The sequence below is a fragment of the Nesoenas mayeri genome, assembly GCF_963082525.1.
Source record: "Nesoenas mayeri genome assembly, chromosome: 12".
Taxonomy (NCBI): domain Eukaryota; kingdom Metazoa; phylum Chordata; class Aves; order Columbiformes; family Columbidae; genus Nesoenas; species Nesoenas mayeri.
The window spans coordinates 20,930,053-20,951,411 of NC_137547.1; positions in this window are offsets into that span (position 1 = coordinate 20,930,053).

Genomic DNA, 21,359 nt, shown 5'->3' on the forward strand with positions numbered 1-21,359 from the left:
TAACCACCAGAAGCTAAAATATTCTTTTTGAAACTGGACCACTGTGCAGCCAGAAACTCAAGGGTTATAAAGCTAGTCAGTAGTATGGAGTATTTGAATCTATTATAATGAAAAACAGAATACACACATTTTTCAGTACCTTGGCCAATAAACAGTTTAGTAATGCATTTAATGAGTCCTCGTGTTTCTCAGTTCTGGCTGCTCAGTGGCTCCCTTCTTCAGGAAGCACAGTCTCTGCATGTGAAGTCTACACATGCTCTGTTTAATTGACTGGGTTTTCCAAAAACACAGGCAGAAATGAATGTCTAATTCATGAAGCTGCTTAGGCTGAGTTAGGCACTCTCCCATATCAGGACGTTGTGATATGTACATGTTCCAGCTCAGAGGTTTGGGGCCAGAGATGTATCCAGTGTTTTTCAGATACCCTCTAGGTTTAGGTGGCTGTTGCTAATCCCACTGATATATATCTCTCTATATATATATTTGTAGATACCTATGTTCTGCTTACCTCCCATGGTAGGAGTCAGGGTAGGAGTCAGAAAACAGCATCTAAAGCCTGATGTCATCTCTCAGGAGAGAATTGGGAGAGCAAAGAGGAGGGTATCAATCCCCTTTGCTTCCTGACACATGTATTTTGTTTTCAAGATGCATTGGAGGGGTGAAGGTGTGTGGAGGTGTAGCCATGGCAATATTTATTTTCCCCAAGCAGGCCCCTGGAAATAATTGTGTGGTTTTTAGTTTCTTTTAATAAGAAATTAACCCAAAGTAGAGACTTAGAATTCTTGTTAAGAGGCTAAAACTTGGTCTAAACTGCAGGCAAGGAGAAACTCTGGCTTAAGTGGAAAGTGGCTGGAGAACACCTTTTAAATAGAAATTACAAATACTGATGTTAATGTTCTTATAAGCCAGAACAGGAAATGTCTTCTTTTGACCCTTCTATTTTACATTTATCATAATTAGTCACTAAACCACATTTTCCAAAGTTTTAGGACACTTTTTTTTTTTTCAAATATTTGCACTATTTCCCATCTCTGACCAAATCCTGCCATTCACTTCTGTTTGCTTTGTAGCCTTTTCAGATTCATTTCCCTTCACAAAGCTTTTTGGTAGATTTATTGCATTGACACTGGAGCATATTTTCTTAGAACTACATTGATTTAACCTGTCAACTTCGGAGTCCCGATTGGATACAATTCTTTTATTGAATCCCCGTTGTTAAACATTAGATCTAATGCCAAGTCATGGCAACGTTATTAGCACTGTGTAAATAATAAAAATGAAGTTTCCAGTAATTTATTTGAAAGTATCATGATGCTGAATAGTCTATAAATATTGTTCCCTAGTGCAAAGGGATCCTGTGGTGACTCAAGGGATTGTTACATGTATCGCCTAACTCCCACTGAAGGCAGAAATTCACTGAGGTTGATGAACAATGTGAGATCCCACCACACTTGTGTGAGCAGAGCTCCATTCAGTAGCTTAGCCACTGATCGTTTCTGCCAGTGTGTGCAGGAGGAATTGCCTGCCACTCATTAATGACTGTGGGTCTCCGCTTGCATGCGAGTTGACATGTTGCAAAACGCACTTTTCGTTGCCTGGGGTAAAAATCTGGTAATCAGGCGTATCCTCAGTTGGTGTAAATGGCAGGACTCCAATGGGGTTCTGCCAGCTGAGGAGTTATCCAAGAATGTTATCATATTATATTCTCTAGGAGTGCATTACAAATACGCTCTTATTCCTGTATTGCTCTATTTTGCAAGAGCACTGTTAATACCACTGTAAGAGCAAATATCTGGTAAGGGTAGAGTCTTAACCAGTATAAACCAGGACACTTAGATCAACTAAATTCAGTCTCTTTAGAGTCCCTCTTGTCCGTGATTAATGTTTGTGGTAAATAGCCAAGATATCAAGCAGTGTTTCTGTTAATTTAATATTGGTGTAAGATAAGAGTAAATGTCATAATTAGGAAGGAAGGGTCAGTGTTTGGTCCCATTTCTGAGTCCCCTGAATCCATGCACCCCAAATACTGAGTCTTGGAGGGAAATCTTGTGATTCTTTAGCTTAACAGTAGGACTGGGTCCAGACTGGCATATGCAACCGCATGTTTCGTGACAGCCTGTTTACCCCGTGGTTCTGACTGTATTTTTTTCTGAGAGAGGTTGATAAATCATGTTCTTAAAATGAAACACTTTAATTAGCAATTCGAAAAGAGATAAAAAGAGTTTGACTGACTGTGTTACAGATTTATTATCATGATCTGGCACTTGACTAAGTTCTCAGGCAAGCAGCATAGCCTGTTTTGCTCAGTTACAGAGAGAGAAGAGTTACGTTGTATATTCCATCTTTTACTATATTATTTTGCAACCTACAGCAGCCATACAGCCTACCTGCCGATCCTCTTTTTCTCTTCTTGTTTCTCCATTAAAAAGCTGACTTTAAGACAGCCCAGACTGTCACTGCCCAGGATCTGAGCCTAAACAGCATACTGTTGGATGGTTCCATGGCTTTCCAAGGACCAAGATGCACATCTTCCCATGCTTTTGTGGGCTTGTCTGTCTTCCAGACAAGAGAATGCTTTGCACAGGGTGCTGCATTATTTAGGGAGTAAAAACCAGGTTAGCTTCTATGTGTTGTAGTACCTAGTCTCCTGCCTGTCTCTCCTTCTTAGATAGGACTAATTAATTTTTGTCTATTTGTACTGTCTTCTGCAGACAAATTTGTCTTCCCTGTTTGTTTTAACAGGTAAACTTTCACTTTAAGACATTAACTTAGAGTGATCAACTTATATAATGTAATCATATAACTTTGCCTTTAGTGTGTTTTTAGTTATACCACTGTGGAGGTGCCTTAGATCAGCTAAGCATATTAAATATTTTAGAGTATATTATAGCAGCAAAGGAGTGTTTTTATCAATACAGTTTATGGTGTAATTAAAGAAATGGAACTGTTCTGTGTGGGCAAAGCCTTACTTAGTAACACTGAGTTTATTCAGTCCTTATACCAAAGATTTGCTGCTATATATATTGGTAGAGCTGTAGAGGGAGCAATAAATCAGTGTTCTTATCATGTCCCCTGTCAGTACCCAGTCTTTACTGGGAAAATTGATGATTAAATCAGCAGACGGAATTCATTGAATCCCAGTCATTCAGACATTCACCAAAAAGACAGGCTATTCTACTTGAAAATCCTCCTGGTCTGGGTGCAACTTATAACAGTAAGAGAGCGCTTTTGTCAGAATTGCTTATGCCGCTTCCCGGAATGAAATAAGCTGTGTTGTTTCTCAGTGTGGCCGTGTCTACCGCAGGGCTTTTGCTACTACAACAATATTCCTAGTTGCCATTGTTCAATGGAAAACGTGTATATCTAGATTCAGACTAACTATGATCTTAATTTTAGGCTAGGTGCAACTTTAGTAATTGCAGGGAGATGAACTTGACTCTGCATTTTCTGGACTTATTGATGGCATGTAATAAAGTGCAAATACCTACTTTGTATCTGTGAAGAAATAATTAATGATAAATGCTAGTAGTTATGTATTTCTTAATTGGATAAATATACATTTCAGAAAGGAACTGGTCACATTTTACAACCTAATTAAAAGATTGTGTAAAAGGATTATTGCATGCAGTGGTCTCAGATAATTGAGAAAGACAAATAAAAGCATGCTTTACTGCAGGCTGTGTGAAGCAAGAAATTCTACAACAGAAAAGGAAAGGAACGAATGCAGCGAATGGGCATTGCTGGGCACGCCGGCAGGGCTGTCTGCACGGGGAGGAAGGCTTCCCGGAGTCGGTACTGCTGTTCAACAGTTCTGGGATAATACTGTATCACATGGCATGAAAGGAACAGCGTGTATTAGCAAATTCCATTACCCAGAAGCTATTCTTCAGAGCCTTTGGTTCAGGTAATTATTATGGTCCCTAATTTGGCAGCTTGCAACAAACCTTTCTGTCATAATGCTGCAGTCAGACAATACTCTGAAATGCTGTTGCAGAAATGGCCCAGAGTTCTTTCCCTTGGTACTGGAAGCTGCAGAGAAACAAATATGTAGTAAAGCAAGCATACTTACCTGGAGACCTATGCTACATGCTCTGTTATCTGGTTTCTTTTGCCTCTGCTAGCAACTTATCATCTACTCTATTGTTTCTTCTTGGAGATACTTCCATACTTCCATATTTCCATACCCCCAAAGCAACAGCAAAAAGAGAAAACAAAAAAAACCCCTAATTGTAAACTGTGGGGATGTTTTAAAGCTTAAATGCGTTGATGTGTATAGCAATCTTCCTATGCTTCCCATTCGGCCTTTTGTGTATATTGTGCGTCTTTTGTATGTTAGTGAAAGTGTCATTAGTTATGAGGCATTTATAGGCAAAACTATTCAGTAATATCAATGACATGCTGTGAATCGAGGCTTTGAAAATGAGTGGCCTGAACCAGGCGTGAAGAACAAGCTGAACAATTTCCAACTGAAAGGTTTATGTAGGAAAATAATAAATAAAATGTTGTATGGAACATGCTGCTTTCATTGGTGTTTTCAGTGGGAACGTATTGAAATATTTAGTAAGTTCAATATATTGTGTTCCGTAAGAGTACAATGCAGCGTATTTGGTTAGTCGGAAACATTTTGATGATCAAAATGAAGTATTTCATAACTTTGTTTTTATTCTGGTTTGATATGATGAGAAAAACACAAACATTATGAGCACGTGGAGTAGAATTAGTATATTGGGTTTCCTGACAGTGTAGGAAAGCATCTCTTTTCCTCATACTCAGGAAATGACAGAATAGTTGGAGTTAGAAGGGAGCTCTGGAGATTGTCTGCCCAACTCCGCTCAAAGGTGATTGCTCAGTCCATGTCCAGTCCTGTTCTGAACAGCTCCAGGACACTGCAACCCCATGGGCAACCTGCTCCATTGCCTGACCATCCTTGTAGGGAAGTTTCTTCACCTATTTAGATTTCCTGTGTTTGAGCTTGTGCCATTGCCTCTTGTGCTGTCAGTGGGCACTGCTGGGAAAAGGCTGGTTCCCCCCTCCTCACCGCCTCCCATCAGCTCTTGATACACAGTGCTAAGATCCCTCTGAACCGTCTGTAGGCTAAGAAATCCCAGCCCTCCCAGCCCCTCCTTGTATGTCAGATGCTCCAGGCCCTTAGGTCTTCGTGGACCTTCGCTGGACAGTATGTACGTTTCCATTAATTGAATGCATTGTCAGCATTCGAGAGCTCTGGGTACCATCATAAGTGTCAGCCAGGTAACAGGGTAACATTTTCTTGTAACACTATTCCTTCACAAATGTAGCTGCTGAATATCAATAGGACAAGGTGGACTATTCTTCTAATTTTGGGACCATTCATTTAATTTGGGGTGTAACAGAAAGAGGCCACAATATATATAATGAAAAAGGAGAAAGCAGGTTTTGTATTTGTGCTTTATTTCACTGTGATATAAACAACAATGCACAGAAGTGTATAGTAAAAACTAGAGTTTTGAAGAATTCTTAGGGCACCTTCCCTAGGAGAATGGCTGTGATAGGATCGCTCAACTTCTACCAAAAATGTGTAATTCATGCTGTCAGTTCAAGTCACACAGTAGCTGGATAAAGAACCTTTCCTTGCTGCTGAGGCAAAAGATGCAGTACCGGGTGGTATCGTCCTGCGCAGAGTTTGACAGCTGAAGTAGGGCTTTGTGCCTGTTGTCTTGGCTGTGCCTGAAAAATTGAAATAGTTTTTGTTCCAGCCTTGTTTTGTCTTCCTCACTATCTCCTGGAGGAACAGAGAAGTGGGAGGAGGAAGATAAGGCATATCATTGACCTGTCACCAAAGCAATGCCTTTGGAAGGCTGTTCTTTAGTTCTTGCTCTGGAATGAAATAATGAAACCCTTTCTGGTGTTGACTGACAGTGAATTTTCTGAATCGAGACTATTCCAAACACTGTGACGTGCTCTCGTATCATGTCTGGTTTAGCAGTCTGTGATGCAGGTGGTAATGTCCTGCCCAGTTGATTGTCAGTGAGAACTATAAGCTTACGCTGTCTCCTGTATTGTTTCCAGTGCCTCTCGTATCCTGGGTACTATTGAAGATCTGGTAAATGGCCATGCATTCACTTTTGTGAGATTTTTTTCTTTGATGGGGATGCAAGATTTGTCCCATTGTTAACAGTAACATGCCTCATCTTGAATCATAGCGATGCACGTCCAATTTTTGGCAATACCTTTTGCATCTTTATGAACAGAAAATGGCTTCTTTTCTGGAGAGAAAGAAAAGTAGCTGACAGTTCTTTGAAACATTTACTATGTGTAAACAGATGATTAGTATTCTGCAATAAATATTTACCTCCAATTTTCAAAAACCCTAAGCAGCAGTGAGTAGTACTCGGATATTGCAGTTTTTAAAATCTTACAGGAGGCAGAAGAGTCTCCTTTATTGCTCATTTGTATATGTGAATGTTAGTATAAAACAGCTATATTTTTATTCACATTAAATATTGATGATGCATGTTTCACGATTTCATTAAAAAACTGACAGCAATAAAAATCTCCTCCTGGTAATGTAAAAAATCTCCTCTGAGCCTCTAGCTAAAATTGGACAATTGGCTAATTCTACATGAAAATAGGCTTTTGTTCCATTACAAAACCACACAGGCTGTGATTTGCTTCCTGAATGTCAGAGGGAAGACTCAGCTGCAGTCCTTAAACAGGAAAATGAGCACACAGGATTGGTGCTGGTGTCCTGCCACGAGGCTGCAAAGCGTCCTGCAGCCCTCCGGTGACACTCAGAAAATGGTTTGGATTGCCTGGACTTATGTTTTGGGCAGTGAGTCCAAACCTTGCTAAATGCAGCCCTGCTTCAAACACGGACTACAGGTTTTTGGCAGTGGCTGGGCCAAGAGAATTTGCAAACTAAATTTCATTACTTTCCTACGCAACCACTTGCTGCTTAGGACAGAGGCTAATGCGGTTCACTTAACCGCAGTCAGGACAAATTCCCCCAAGATTCAAAGGAAAAAATGGAAAGCTCTACATAATGTAGAGTAATGCTAGAAGTAGCATGTCCTCTGCACATACGAAACCATGAGTTGTTATTGGGAACGGTGTTGATCTTATCTGGGCTAAAGTAATTCAGAGAGGAGCAGTCTGAGTTTATAAGATTGGATTGAACACATAGCAGAGTTCTATAGCTCAATGGTCATGTTAACTTGTGTCTCTTTCAAGGTCTCTGCTGGGAGACCACTGCAATTCAGTTGGACTTCTACATATTTAAGTGTGACTTTGCCTGCTTTAGAGATGTAGTCTAAATATGCTCAAGAATTATGCGAAGCCCCTAGGTTGGTAAAGCCTTCAGCATCTCTCTTAAACCATTAAGATGGGATGTAAATCACAGGAGAACACAAAAATACTGTAATTAAATTCAGAAGTTTTTCTAGCATAGGTGAGATATATAGTTTGGGGCAGATCCTGTGCGTGTCCTGCTCCCTTTGTCTCCTTAGCCCACAACTCTTCTTCCTTTTTTTTGACCCCCTTCTGTATAGCCATTATTTCATATTTCAATTCTGTTATCGCATTTTGTGTAGCACAAAGCATTTTACACCTGACATTTACAGAACTACTCTAATGGAGAGTTTCTGGGTTGTGGGGTGGTTTGTTGTTTGTGTGTGTGGTTTTTGGTTGGTTTGTTTTTGTCTTGTTTGATTTGCATTTGATATACAGAACAGAGTTGTGGCTTGTAGCTGCTGGTGAAAAAAGATGCTCTGTTGCTCTGGTATCCATATTTTGCTAACAAATAACATGCAGTGGGAAAGACTAAAGTTCAAGATATGGTGGTGACATTAGCAGTGTCTCTTTTTTCCCTAAGATTCCCCAAAACCATCTGCCATCAACTGATAAGACAATATAAGTGGAAAATGTGAACAACAGTCTTCATAGTTCATTGTCTGCACAACTACAGGAGAGATGGAAAAGATGACAGCACAGTTCAGCCAGGGGAAGATCCTTAATAAACTAACATACTAGATGGCAGCGTGCGAAGAGTCACTTTAACAAAGGCTTGAATGAATGAGAGCAAGTTCTTTATAAAGGTACATAGGTATTATATCCTATGAGAGTGGAAACAATAAACAGTTCTGTAAAATCCACACCTGTAGCCTTTAGGTCTAATATTTATGACAGACAGGCTGAGCTTTGGTTGACCACCCAGTGTATAATCATTCTGTAAATATCCAGAGCATGCAATGCAGTGGCACTGACCCAGTGGGTGCAGTTTTATTGGCGGCTTCATGCCTGCCTTCACATTATTATGCTGCTGTGGCCTTCTGAGCATAACATTTAAAATGAATGGACTCCACACTGGGTAGGATTTACCTATAAACTGTCATTTCTGTTTATGCAAACAGTCATGACTCTTAACGAGAATTGACTCAATTGCTGGTAGAATACTGCTGCCTCTCCAGCCAGAAATCACAGGCTTCTGAGTCTAATTTCAGAAATCCAACCATTTTTAAAAAGTAGATTAAAAGAAATTGAATTTTGAAACATGAAACCAGGTTTTCAAAAGGCCTACATATTTGGCATATCACTCCGATATACATAGTCTCTATTACATCTACTTTTTATGCATTTCACTCGTTGCACGGGCCTTTGAGAATCTGCCACCGGGGGCTTTGATTTTCATAGTACAAGCATTTTCCCATGCAGGTGCATGCATGGAAATCACCTCGTGCGGTCTGTGACTGTGGGTCTAACGCAGAACAGATTTGTGCGTGAATTTTGCTAACATGGAACCTGAGAAGTCAGGAGAGTCCATTTCCATCACACGGTCTGAAATCAGTTGAAGTCACACTGTGCCAAGACAAGTGAAGTTTGTGCCAGGGACAGCGTGGAGCAGCAGCAGCCCCAGGGACACCCTGAGAGGCACCAGGTTCCTCGTACTGAGTGTGTGAGAAAGTGGGGTGACACAGCCAGGCTCTGGTTTCCTGTGACTCTCTTTGGCAAGTGGCGCATCAGGCGGCAGGAGAGCATTCTGAAATCGGTTGGATTTGGCAGATGCAGGCAACAAAAAAGACGGAACATCTTTGTGCCTTTTTCTGACCCTGTGTACAGGCACCAGCTAGGTTTAACTGCCCCTCACATATGCCCATTTGGCTACCGTCTTCCGTTTTATGATTTTTTGCTTTGTTCAATATGTGCGCTGTAGCATAGATTTTACAGTCTTGTAACATCCTCCAGCTGCCTTTATTCATTGTCTTGCAAACAGTCTGCTTACCAGACATGCGGTTTACAATTTTAAAAAGCCCTCATTATTCCCTAAATCCTGCTATTCTTGGCCTCTAGTAAGATGGTAACAATTCCCCATTGGTCTTTTGACGGCTGAGTGGTTTTTCTCCCTTTTCTATGCTTTAATTATTCTATGAATACAAGTAATGAATAAGCCACAGCTGATTTTTGCTTACCTTTCTCCCAGTGCTAGTTTTATTCTAAATATGAGTTGGACCTATTCTAAGAATTATTAGAGGTGATTCCTTTCACAGGTCTTTAAGCCTTCAGAGTTTAGTAAGCCAAAATTACAGGCTTCAGTTGCTGTGCAGCCAACTCTATTTACTTTGCATGTGATAATTCAAATCTGAAATTCTTTGTTCAGGGCAGGAGGTCTTCTGTTTGTTTCGCAAACTCCAGATTATAAAACCCTTTTATTTTTGCTCATGTAGACTTATGCATTCCAGACCTGGGTTTCATCTGGTGTAAATGAGCATCATTTCTCCAAGCTCAGCAAAGCTATACAGTTTCTACAAGCTGACAATCTAATACATGGAATTACAAAACAAAGCCCTGAAAATCATCACAATAATTTTTCCTGATTTTATTTGGTTTCCATGCAAAGCTGAAAATCGATCTAAGCTTCGCTGATAGGTCTGGCCTAAGCATCAGACTTGTGAAGAAATTAGAAACCAGGCAGTTTTCACCAGGTAGTGGATTTTTACTAGTGAATTTTCACACAGATGTAGTTCTAGGCTAATTGACTAGGAGTTGTGTATTTGCTGAGCTTATTCAGGGCGGTTTTTGTCTCAGGACACGCAGGGACATGAAACCAGATGTGTAGCTGCTACTCACTTTGAGTATTCCCCGTGTTTTAAGGTGAGAGGACACAAATTGTTCCCTTGGTGAAATGAACTTTACCCAGAGGCGCACCCAGCAGGGAGGGTGGGCTATTGGTGGCCAGTTGGCTTGTGCTGTTCTGCGGGCTCCCAAGGGGCAGCTTCGACTGCTGTTTCAAAAAGGAAGAGACAATAGTTTTCTTCCTCCACTTTGTAAATGACGGTGCGTTTTGCCAAGGCAAAACACCATTATTGCTGCCTAGATGGAGGTAGTGACAGCATGTACAAAAGGAATTTCTTTTAGAAGGGATGTTCACAGCAAGAATGGGTTAACAAGTTACTAGCTCAAAACATTTCCATGCCATAACTTACAAGTGGTACTCGAGAGATGCTGAGCGCTTAATTAGTCAAGATTTCTAGGTCTTCCCATTCACGTGTATTCTAACCCTCATTCTTTAGGCTCTCTCCCCTCCTCTCCCTCCCCTTGCTCTCCCCACCACTACCTTTTGATGCTTGGGTACCATTCAGCAGCACAGTAATATTCTGCCTAGAGGCTGTGACCCTCTGCCCCTGCACATCAGCAGAATTGCAGTGATCCTCCTCTTATATGGGTTTTGTTAGATTGGAACGTGTGGCTCAGAAGCAATTGCTGAGCTCCTGTCATCCAGGCTTTAATTTTGCAAACCTGCCTTTGCACTGTGCTAACAGATCAGTGATGTTCTGAGTAATGGAGCATCTTTACTCCTCCTCTGCTAGCAGTCAGTTTGCAGTGTGGGTGCTACCTTAGGACTTGGAGTCCCTTTCTGGTCATTAAATGGCTTGACCCAAAGCCTACTGAACCCAACACAAGTCATTTCATTAACTTCAGTGGCCATTGGCTCGAGCTGTGTCAGGCTGCATAGGATGCTTCTGAAATAGACCTTTTGAGAATCTTTTTCTCCCTTAGAAAATGTGAATGCTTAGGAAAAACAGTGTTTGTGAACTTCTTGCTTCAGGAAGAATACTGGAAAAAATGGTTTCAGGCTGCTGATGTGTAAGCTTCTCCTAATAAAAACAAAATGCACTTTGTTTTCAAATATAAATAACATACAGGTGAAACAGTTAAAAGACAAAGCAACCCGATGCATTTTTGAAATAATTGAAACAATGTTTTGGGTTTTATCATTTTTCCAGATTTTTGGGAACCCAGTTTTGCCTTTTAATCTCAGTTTTAGGTAAGAATATTTTAGACATGGGAAGTGCCCACAAATGTGTGATAACTGCTTTGTATACAGCTTGACTAAACAAGATCACCCCTCCAGAACTTTTGCCACTGTGCCATTTGCCTGGAGTGTCGTTATTTAATGTGATAATAAGAAGAATAAGAATAGGAGGAAAAATGACTGAGAGCCGTAATTCTAATTCCCAAATCTCTTGCAATCCAAAAAGAACTTTATCATCTTTATTTTTATCAGGCTGGCTATGCATTAACTTTTCTCAAGCCTACTTCACATTTTAAATCTTTGAAGTTTGGCATCATTTAAGTTACTCATTTCTGCATTCCTTCAAGAGAAATTATATCTTATCTAAGAAGGAATGACAAATGCTAGATATACCACACTACGTGAAGTCTAACCATTGCCTTGCAAAGCAATAACACCGCCTGCTTTGATTCACATTGTATTCCCTCAGCTCACCTCCCACCAGCTTGTTTATCTTATTCACTGGCAGCCAAATATAAGGCGGAAAAAGCTTTTGAGGTTTGTTTCTGTAAAAAGTGCCAAATTTTGTGTTCTGATCAGCCTGTTGACTGTCTTGTGTTTGTTTGCACTTCCTCGTACACTCTCTTTTGCTCTCTGGGGCACATTGTTTTAAATGTTCCCTGATTGTACCACATTTCTCTGTCCATTTATCTGGGCCCAGGTATACTAATAATGTAATGAAAAAGGATTTCTTCTCTATAGGAGCTGTTAAAAACTGATATAAAGAGCTGCACAGAGGAAACCATTTGCAGTTCACAATAACAACAAGTTTTATTGGTCAATAAATCCCAGGAACTATACTGCTTTGTTTTCTTGTAGCATCTGCTGGCCCCTTATTTATTAACAAGCCATTTCAAAAATATAAAGCACATTTATTAATAGTACCAGGGCCTGATCCAAAGCCTCTGGGTAATTCAGTAGGTTTTGTATTGGCGACTAATACAGATGAGTGCTGCTGCTGAGCCTTTAGGGGTGCCAGGAAAGGCAGAGTTGGCTCTTCCCAGCCTCACCGTCATTTAACGCCGCTAATAAATATGACACAAAGTCAAGGTTTTCAGGTAGCAGCTCATGGGCATGTCTTCTGAGTTCTGTGTTCAGCATTCATCTGTGTCTTTAGAAAAACAGTGCCCAGCTCCCAATCGAGCATTATAATGGCTTCCTCTGAGGTTGCAGTGCTCTTCATTGAAACTGCTAACTCCCTGTCTTCATATACCTTCAATACATATCTGCAGTGCTTATCCGTGTGCCTCAACACTGAGAAAACGGACATTAGAGGCAGCAGACATTGGTCTGTTCTGATTGGGAATTTCTCAGTAAAATTTATTTAACTAGAGAGAAACAAAAGGAAGAAAACAAAATCAAAGCATTATCTGAGGAGCAGTGGTTCTTAACAAATGTATTGTTTAAAACCAGAATTTAAGTTTTCAGATCCCCCATTTCCAAAGGATGATGCCATCATGCAATATTTTGATTGATGCAAAATAGGCGAGGCAGGTAGCTCCAGCATTTTAATTTGTAGAATCAGATTGCCACACACATGGTAAGTCTGATGCAATTTCCCTGAGACCCCGGGCAGAGTGTGGCTGTAAATGCACACTGTATTGCCACAGTAGCGCTCCCAGAATAGTTTAATTAAATTAGTGTCTCAGAAATAAACTATTAAACCAATCTCAGAGTTATTATTCAGGTAAAATATCAAATGGCAAAAAGACTTCAGGATGTTATGACTAGTGTAGCTTATAATGATTTACTGGGCAACAGTAATATTCAGTTCTGCTGTTTGTTCAGGGTTTTTTTTGATGTTGTTGCCCATGAAAATGCCCTGGAAGCTGGCTTTGCATTAACAGCTAATGTATTTAATTCTGTCAGTGTCCTGCTTAAGTCCTAACCTGTGATCTGTCATTCATGCCTTTGCTTTCACCTGTTATATGATTGATACCTGAGAAATGACATAAATAATCCTTGCCACATTGTGAGCTCCTCGTCTTCTTCAGGGGTATTTGTCTTTCCCTGAAATGAGATACATTCTTAATTATTTTAGGCTGACGTTCACCTTTTCTGGAGAGGATGGAACATATGGAACGATAGCAAATGATAGCGGGGGGAAGAGATAGAGGAATATCACCTTGGGCTTTTTAATTCATCCAGCTCAGACAGAATCACGACGGGATACCAGCAGTTACTTATGGGAAGCAATTTGTTGTTGTTGTCCTGTGTGCCCCTTTCACCACCTGAACGTTCATCAGGGAAGGTTTAAAGTGCAAACCAAGGCGGCCGTGCCACGTCCACGTCACTGTGAGAAAAGCGCAAGGAAAGGTAGAAAATAGCACGTCAGTGCAAACAGATCTTGCAAATGAACCATGCAACCCAACGAGTCTGCATCATGGCAGAGCTTTACAGGAGCTGAGTGCTCTCAAAAATGCCTTTGCTTTTTTGCGTCCGTGTTACGTATTGTGTTATGATGATGATACTTAATTCTCGTTGACAAGCACTTTTAGCTGATGCGTTACAGTATTACAACATTAACCATTAGGCAGATGAGGACTGTTAGCAAACTATTCTACTTCATCAGCCCGTGGTTGCTCAGGGCACACGCTGACTCTGAGTGGTTGAAATGTTTCCTGGAGACCTCCCAGGTTCCTTAAAATGCCTGTTGAGGAATAGCTTGGCTTTGGAACAGAGATCCATTGCCTAGGCAGGGAGGTCACTAGCCCAGCACCGGCCTGGAGCTGTGATGATGGAGGTGACAAACCCCTTCCCCTCCGACAGAACAACCATTTGAACTTGTGTCCCGTGCCGGAGGGTCCCGCTTGGGCTGCAGAGGCTTCATCTGCTGTGACTCGTGCCTTCTCCTGACCGCTCCTCGGGATGGATTTGTTTGAAGGGCTTTGTTTTCTGCAAATGAACATGCCCAAATAGAAACAAGTTTTCAAAAACTCAGAGGCTGCCACAAAATGGAGTTGTTATCATCTGATCAGCCTTACCAACAACTGTTTCCCACTACCTATTATTTAGCTACTTTGGAACAGATTATTCAGAAAGAGAGGAGGAGAAGATTTAATTGCTATTTTGCAATTTTAATGAATAAATGCAATTTCTGTTCATCTTCTATTTACTTTCACAATGTAAGGCAGAGTTCTAATGCCAAGAATGAATTTCATTACTCGCAGAAAAAAAGACACTTCATTAATACTGAACTGTTATTGCTGGCATATGTGCTGGTTGGCTAATGTCTGTGATTATCAGTAGAAATACAGCTTTTCAGACACAAGAGGAAGGCTGCCATTTCAGAACTAACTAATCCTCATGGATGCTTCAGTTTCTGTGGTTTTGGTATAGGCACTTAAAGAAAAGTTAATTTTTGGAGCACCAGAGTTTGGAATTTTCAGTAATTCAAGTCTTCGTTCATCTAGGTAAGGGACTAAAACTAAGCCCATGAATTCTCATAATTACTAGTAATTTTCCAGATGAGATGGGGTGGAGGATCAAGATACTTGGAGCATATCTGCATTAAGGACGTTATGTCCATAATTCAATAGAATTGAGACAATGAGATTGGAATAAAATCAAAGACTCTGAATCACAAGATTGGAAGGTGGCCGTGTTCCTGTCTCAAGCAGTTGGAATAGCAATTCTCTCAAATGTGAGCTATAACATCTTTTCTTTGAAAACCTGGAGTTAAACTCTGCTTGAAAGAAACTAAATAAGGAATATTTTAATGTTTCTTTTTCTTATTTAGAAATGTGATTAAATGGTTGAAGATCAAAATTACTTAATAGCTATTTAGAAGAGCAGAATGAATTTTTGGCAAAAATCCTTCTTTTTTTGGGAGGTGTTTCTCTCAAACAAAAAAAATCTAAAAACTGAAAGAACATGATGGATTATTTAATAGTAAAATCATAACTAACACTATGAAATGTCTCATACAGTAAAGTCACTACACACTCATGTATACACACCTACCTTGATAATTTCATGCACAAGTATCGAGGCATACACTGACTTGGCTGCATTAACTGAATCACATGTTGCTTCTGTAAATGCTCCTGCATCCTTTTACACCAACTTACCAGATTATTGCCAGGTTTTGCTATAAGATAAGCAATTAAATCCGAGGGATTTGCACAGAAGTGCATGTTTATATGCTGGTTTTAATGTAAACAGTACAATCAAATGAGCCGACTGGTTTTGTGGTTTTGAAAATCCCAGGATCTATAAATGGAGTGGTGTACTCCAAGCCCTCTTCTGTGCTGAAGTTCCCAGTAAACCAGTGCAGCAGCACTGGACTCCAGGTTTGAACAGCACCTCTTGGGTCCTTGCATCCTCCACTTCGTTTCCTTGCAAAATTCAGAATGAGATTGGAGTTGGCATTTAATTGATTCAGCTTTCTGTATTCAGTAACAGAAAAAAGCATCATTGTCGTGCCCGTGTGTGTGTGTAATGACAGTCCCTGTCCTAAGTCCTGAACAGCTATCTTTGCTTCAAGTTCGAATAGTGATGTAATGTAGATTTCAGTTTCAGGAACAGCTTTTGCAAAATATAGACCTTTGTATTATAGAATCACGACTAGTTTTTCCTGACCTTTTTCCCATCGTATTGTCCTACTGTGTGCAAATGTTTTATACAATGTTTTTACACATGCTATGGATGCGTGACACAGCTTGGCTATCTGATGCTATTCTTCCTAATGATCTTTTCTACACAATTTAACTTACAAAAAATCACATGGCCACCAATCTTTCTTTCCAGTTGTTCATATAACTGTTCTCTCTTATTTTCCTGATTATTAATAATCACACTAGTTTCAAGTTTATTACTGGAATTCAGATTTCATTTTAGTGGTATTTCTTTACCACCTGCCCTTTAAATATCATTTACTTCTCCACGATAGTTTTCTAGTCAAATGTCTTTAAGTTGTAATTCCTTGAATGTCTGGCTTCCTAAGAATGTAGTGTCCTTGTGTTTGCGCTCTGCTGTTTGAAAACACTTGGGATAGGTGTGTGATGTGATTGTCTCAGATTCGCTGCAGTCACAGACATGCGGTTGTTAAGCTCGGCTCCTGGCTTTGGCTGGCACACAGCTGGGCACAGAGAACACCCCAACCCTGAGCGTTCCCATCGCCCTCCTGTTCCCCCACATCTCTGGGCACTTTCCAGCCATCACATATGACTGCTTGGAGCTTCGTGTAGGTGCAGGGGATATCGTACATTGCCTCTATATTAATATTGGGTTTGTTACATCTTGATGCCTGATGGGTTTAATTTTACCCTTTTAGTTTAAGAGTTTATTTTAAACCGATTTAAGCTAATGATTCCATTTTTTGGATGGACTGGGGCTCTAGGAAGTATGATCCTCAGACAGCGAGGAGGCAGGTGAGAGGACAGCGTGACTCCTTACGCTCTCTGACTTTAAGGAAAACCACCTTAACAAATAACAAGCATTGAAAAGAGTTCAGAGGACAGTAAGAGAAAAGAAGTACAACTAGTGTGTATTCCAGTAGCTTTCGTGAACTGACAGAGGAAAAGAGAGTATGCACCTTTAGCAAACTAAGTGGTGCAGCTCAGCCATTTTATGATTTAACAGCATTACAATCTGAGTGAGGCGCAGGGACTGAAGAACATGAGTTCCTCCTTCTCCTCCCCGGCAGGTTCTTCAGACAGCTTTAGCTTGTATTTTCCCTCTGGCCACATACACACTGAAATACATGAGGTGTCACAGGATGAAAGAGAAGTTTCTAAGTCTTAAGTAATGCCATTGAAGTCTAATGGCAGCAAAATCTAGTCTGCTTTCATCTGAAGGCAGGAGGAGAGAAATACAGCAGTCAGCATCATTTAGAAGAGCATGTTAATGTTAGCCATGTTTATCAGAAATTAAGAGGGATTCCCACATAGGAGGCATCAGATTCACTACAACACCAAGAATTCCTCAGTCCTTCCAGACACCAAGGTGCTGAGCTGCATACAACAGTGGCTTTATACTACATGAAACCCCACAGTGCTGTTGAGATGGGAGCGGCGAGGGGGGATAGAGGGCAGAGGTATTTTATGTCCAGCACTGACGAAAGACATTGGTATTTTATGCAGCATTTCATTGTAGCATACAACAGCATGAAACAGGTATATTTTTGCCCCTTTCTATTGTTCCACATTAATATTTCAAGAAAACTCTGTTCTTTTCTCACATAAACATCAGCAAAGCAATAAATAAGTATCTTACCTACGCTGTGTAATTCCAGGTCATCGAAAATAATTATACTTGACTTCTCCATGTAAATCTTTCAAAAAACAGGGTTAGACCTTCAACTAGAATAAATCCACACTGAACCCATGAAGGATTTACATGACTTGTGCTCTGTAGGCCAGTTTTGCCTTGTATTTTCTCATTTGTACTTTGCCCAGAACTTGAAAAACAAGTGCAGACATTGCTATGGATAGAAAGATGAGAACAAACTAGTAAAATAAGCCAGATAACATGGCGTTATTGCTACTTGATATTCTTCATGTGAGGTACAGTTGCACCTGTGATTCTGCAAGGCACAGGGACGCCTTTGTAAACTCCTCTTACTGCAGCCTTTCTATTAAAACTTCTACTATGGGGTTAACGGGCAAAACGCACTACCCTATCAGCTTTCTGTGCCACATAGATTATTTTTAATTGAAAAAAACATAAGTTGCATCTTCCGATCACATTTGTTCGTCTACCTGCGTTTTCCTCTGCAGAAGGCGTATTCAATGGTGATCAGAAGGGCAGCGAGGCCGCAGTTCCCTCACGGGCTTGCAGCAGTCGGCCCTTTCTCGGAGCAATCACAGCACCCAGATGCCAAGCTGTTAAACCAGTTTTCTAGCTATAGCGTCTGCCTCCAGATTGATCAAGCAGTTGTGTCTGAGTCAGTTATGTGGTTAAAGGGATAATGGACTGTCTGCGCTGCCTGCCCTTCCTGAATGCCAATTTCTTTTGCCTCACATTTCTCAGTAATTTATGCATCTTTCCCAATTGTTCGAAAGGCTTTGCTGCAGTCCACCTCTCCTCATTTCAGTTGGCAGCAATAAAGAGAAGCTCCAAACCCATCTTGTTCACAACTGGACAGTGCCTATGCCTAAGGATGTGGATTACTTTATATTTTCGCTAGATTCCCTGTTTAAACAATAGTAGCACCAATTGTGTGCTCACAGTGGCAGCAGACCCTGCACAATCCTGCTGTCAGACGTCTTCTCGTGATGCTGGGCCACAGCAATTAAGTAACCTTTCTAATCTGACTACGTCAATGTTTGTAGCTCTGAATAATATACAGACTGGAAGAAAAAAATGCATCTCCTTCTTACCCACAGCTCATTTTTATACCTTTAGCTCTAGGAAATATGTGAATTAAATGTTAGGTACTGGAATCTGAGATTTTCTCTAACTCACCAGTACTGGGGATGAATAAATATGATGAATTTATTGCATGTGAGGTAAAGGTTCTGATTCTTATCTTCTCTCTGCATGAAACCAATCTCCTCTGAAAGGACTTTTGAATTGAAGAAATAGAGGACAAATATAAATATGGATGGAGGTTAAAACTCAGTCTAGGTGTGAACTCATAAACCGTTTGACCAAAAAAAAATCATTGTGTTGTTTCTGCTGCCAGCTCGCTGAGCTGATACACCAGCATTCCCGAAAGATAAAGGAAACAGCACGGGAAACAGTGACAAATTCAGAAAAATGCCATACATGTATTGCTAATTTTATTGCATTCTTTGTAGTGAAGTCGCTCTTCAGGGCTTTCATTTCTCCCTCCCAGATCTTCAGATAAAAGGACTGTTCTCAGACAAAGAAAAATGCTGTGAGAGTACATGTTGTACTTCTTATTCCACAAGATATACACATGTACGTGTTTTCAAGGATCACGTTGGCTTAATAGTAACAAAGCCTTAGGGGCTTATAGAATGCACATCCTATTTATTCCGAGGTTAAACGTTTTCCTATCAAGCTGCAGATAATGGTTAATATACTGTAGTATGTGCAGTCTCATTATACATTCCTCTGATTTCAGTCATTAACATGCTAATGTTTTGTATTAATTTTTAAATATTCAGGGTTTGAATGTAAATCATTACATACTTCTGAATAGATTCTTTTATATTATTGAACCTTTGTTACTGTACCAGTATTTTAAGTAGTTCAGTTGGTTTTGAATTCAGCACCTCTGGATATGACACGCGTCCATCTGTTCATCCACACAGAGCCTTGCAAGCATATTGCTGATTTTGTAAATAATAACAAAACTTATTTATATTTCTTACTGCTGAACCAGGAATTGACAACAAAATGTGGATTATTAGCGTGCAACAGTGTGTGTGAGGAAGAGACTAATGTTTAGAAACACTTAATGTGTCATTGACTAAAGACACAGATCAAAATGTGTCTGTCTAGAGAAAGATGAGGGCATGAGAGAAGGAGGAAAAATAAGTCTGAAGTGTAGTATCCCAGATTCTACTCTTGAAACGTGGAGTGAGGTGAGAGTGGGAAAGGGCAGGGTGGCTCATGGACACCGCTGCCCCTTCCCCTCTGCAGAGCCATCCTCTTCCATTCTGCACATGCAACTCATTCTACATGTGTTTTTGTTATACTAATTAAGGGAATTCATACTATCATAAAGCATAGTAGCCTCTTAATGGAAAGAAAGGATACCTTAATCTATTGCTAAGATAAATAGATCATAGAATAATTATTCTATTCTAGTCCATTCTGTAAGATAAATGTCTGAAGCGGATGCACTACAGAAAGAGGTGAGCTATTTGGCTAAGAAGAGACACATAATTTTTTTAAGGGTCAAATTTGAAATAGCCAGAATAAATTCCATGTGAAATGTGAAAGGGCACAGGTACGTGCAGAGGCGCGTGGGGCCAGCGCCTTCGGGTGTGACAGGTTCCGTGGCTCAGGGACAGGATTGCCGTGTCTGTGATTCGCAGGATGGTGCCATAGCGCAGGTCCCTTTGTCCTCTGCTGTGTCAGGGTGCGCTCTGCCAGACTCACCCACGCTGCCTGCCCCGCCACTGCCATTCACCTCTCGCCTTCTCTGCTGTCCCCCTTGTGTCGTTTCCTTTGGTTCCCCTTCAAACCTTAGCCCTTCTGTGACTATTAACGACTGGGTGAGAAATAATATCTATATAGTTTTGCTTTGTTGATCTACTCCAAAAATCTGACTGAAATGACTTGCATGCATGAATACAACATGTACCTAACAGCGTTCATGAGCAATGGTCTGCTTCTCTTTGCCACCCTTGCCTTTCATTATATGGCTGTCTTTTATACAGCTAGCTCTTCAGGAGACATATTTGTGGCATTACATATGCTTGATGGTAATTGCAGAAGTTGTAAGAATAGTAATAATAATGTGGTATTCTAGGTTGTTCATTTTGTGCTCATTTTAATTGGCATTTCTGTTTAATAAATCTCTGTAAATGAATCTCTGAAAAGCTGTAGTGAGTGCCCTTAGACAAGAAAGTTACCTGTCACAAAACCTGAGCAATCAGGGCCATCACAGCATTTCAGGTGAACCCAGTGTCAATCCTCCAAAGTCTTCAGCTTGTTGTTGATGCAACTGATGTTTGGATAAAACCCTGTATTGAGCCTCTTTAATTATGCCATAGATGAATTACAATTAATATGTAAATAGAGACATAAAACTAGGCTTATCACATCTAGCTATCTGTACTAGCAATCAGGCTTTACAAATCCCTCCCTTTTGAAAGTCCCTTAAGCTACTTGCTTCACATTTTATTTTCTCTTTGACTTCAGCTACCGAAGTGCCAGCAGAATTCCAAGCACACTGTGGCCTCTTTGTAATTCACACCATTCAAAGGCGTGACAAATTATGATCCACTTGGCTAACAGGCAAGACAACATACTGCTGGTTTATTTTTACAAGTATTTCTTCCTTCCACTGTATTTTATATATGTATGTGTATAAGTTTATGGATTTGTGTAATCAAATTATTACAGCATTAGTAAGAAACAAAGACTCATAATAGAGGAAAGTTTCTTTAGTCAC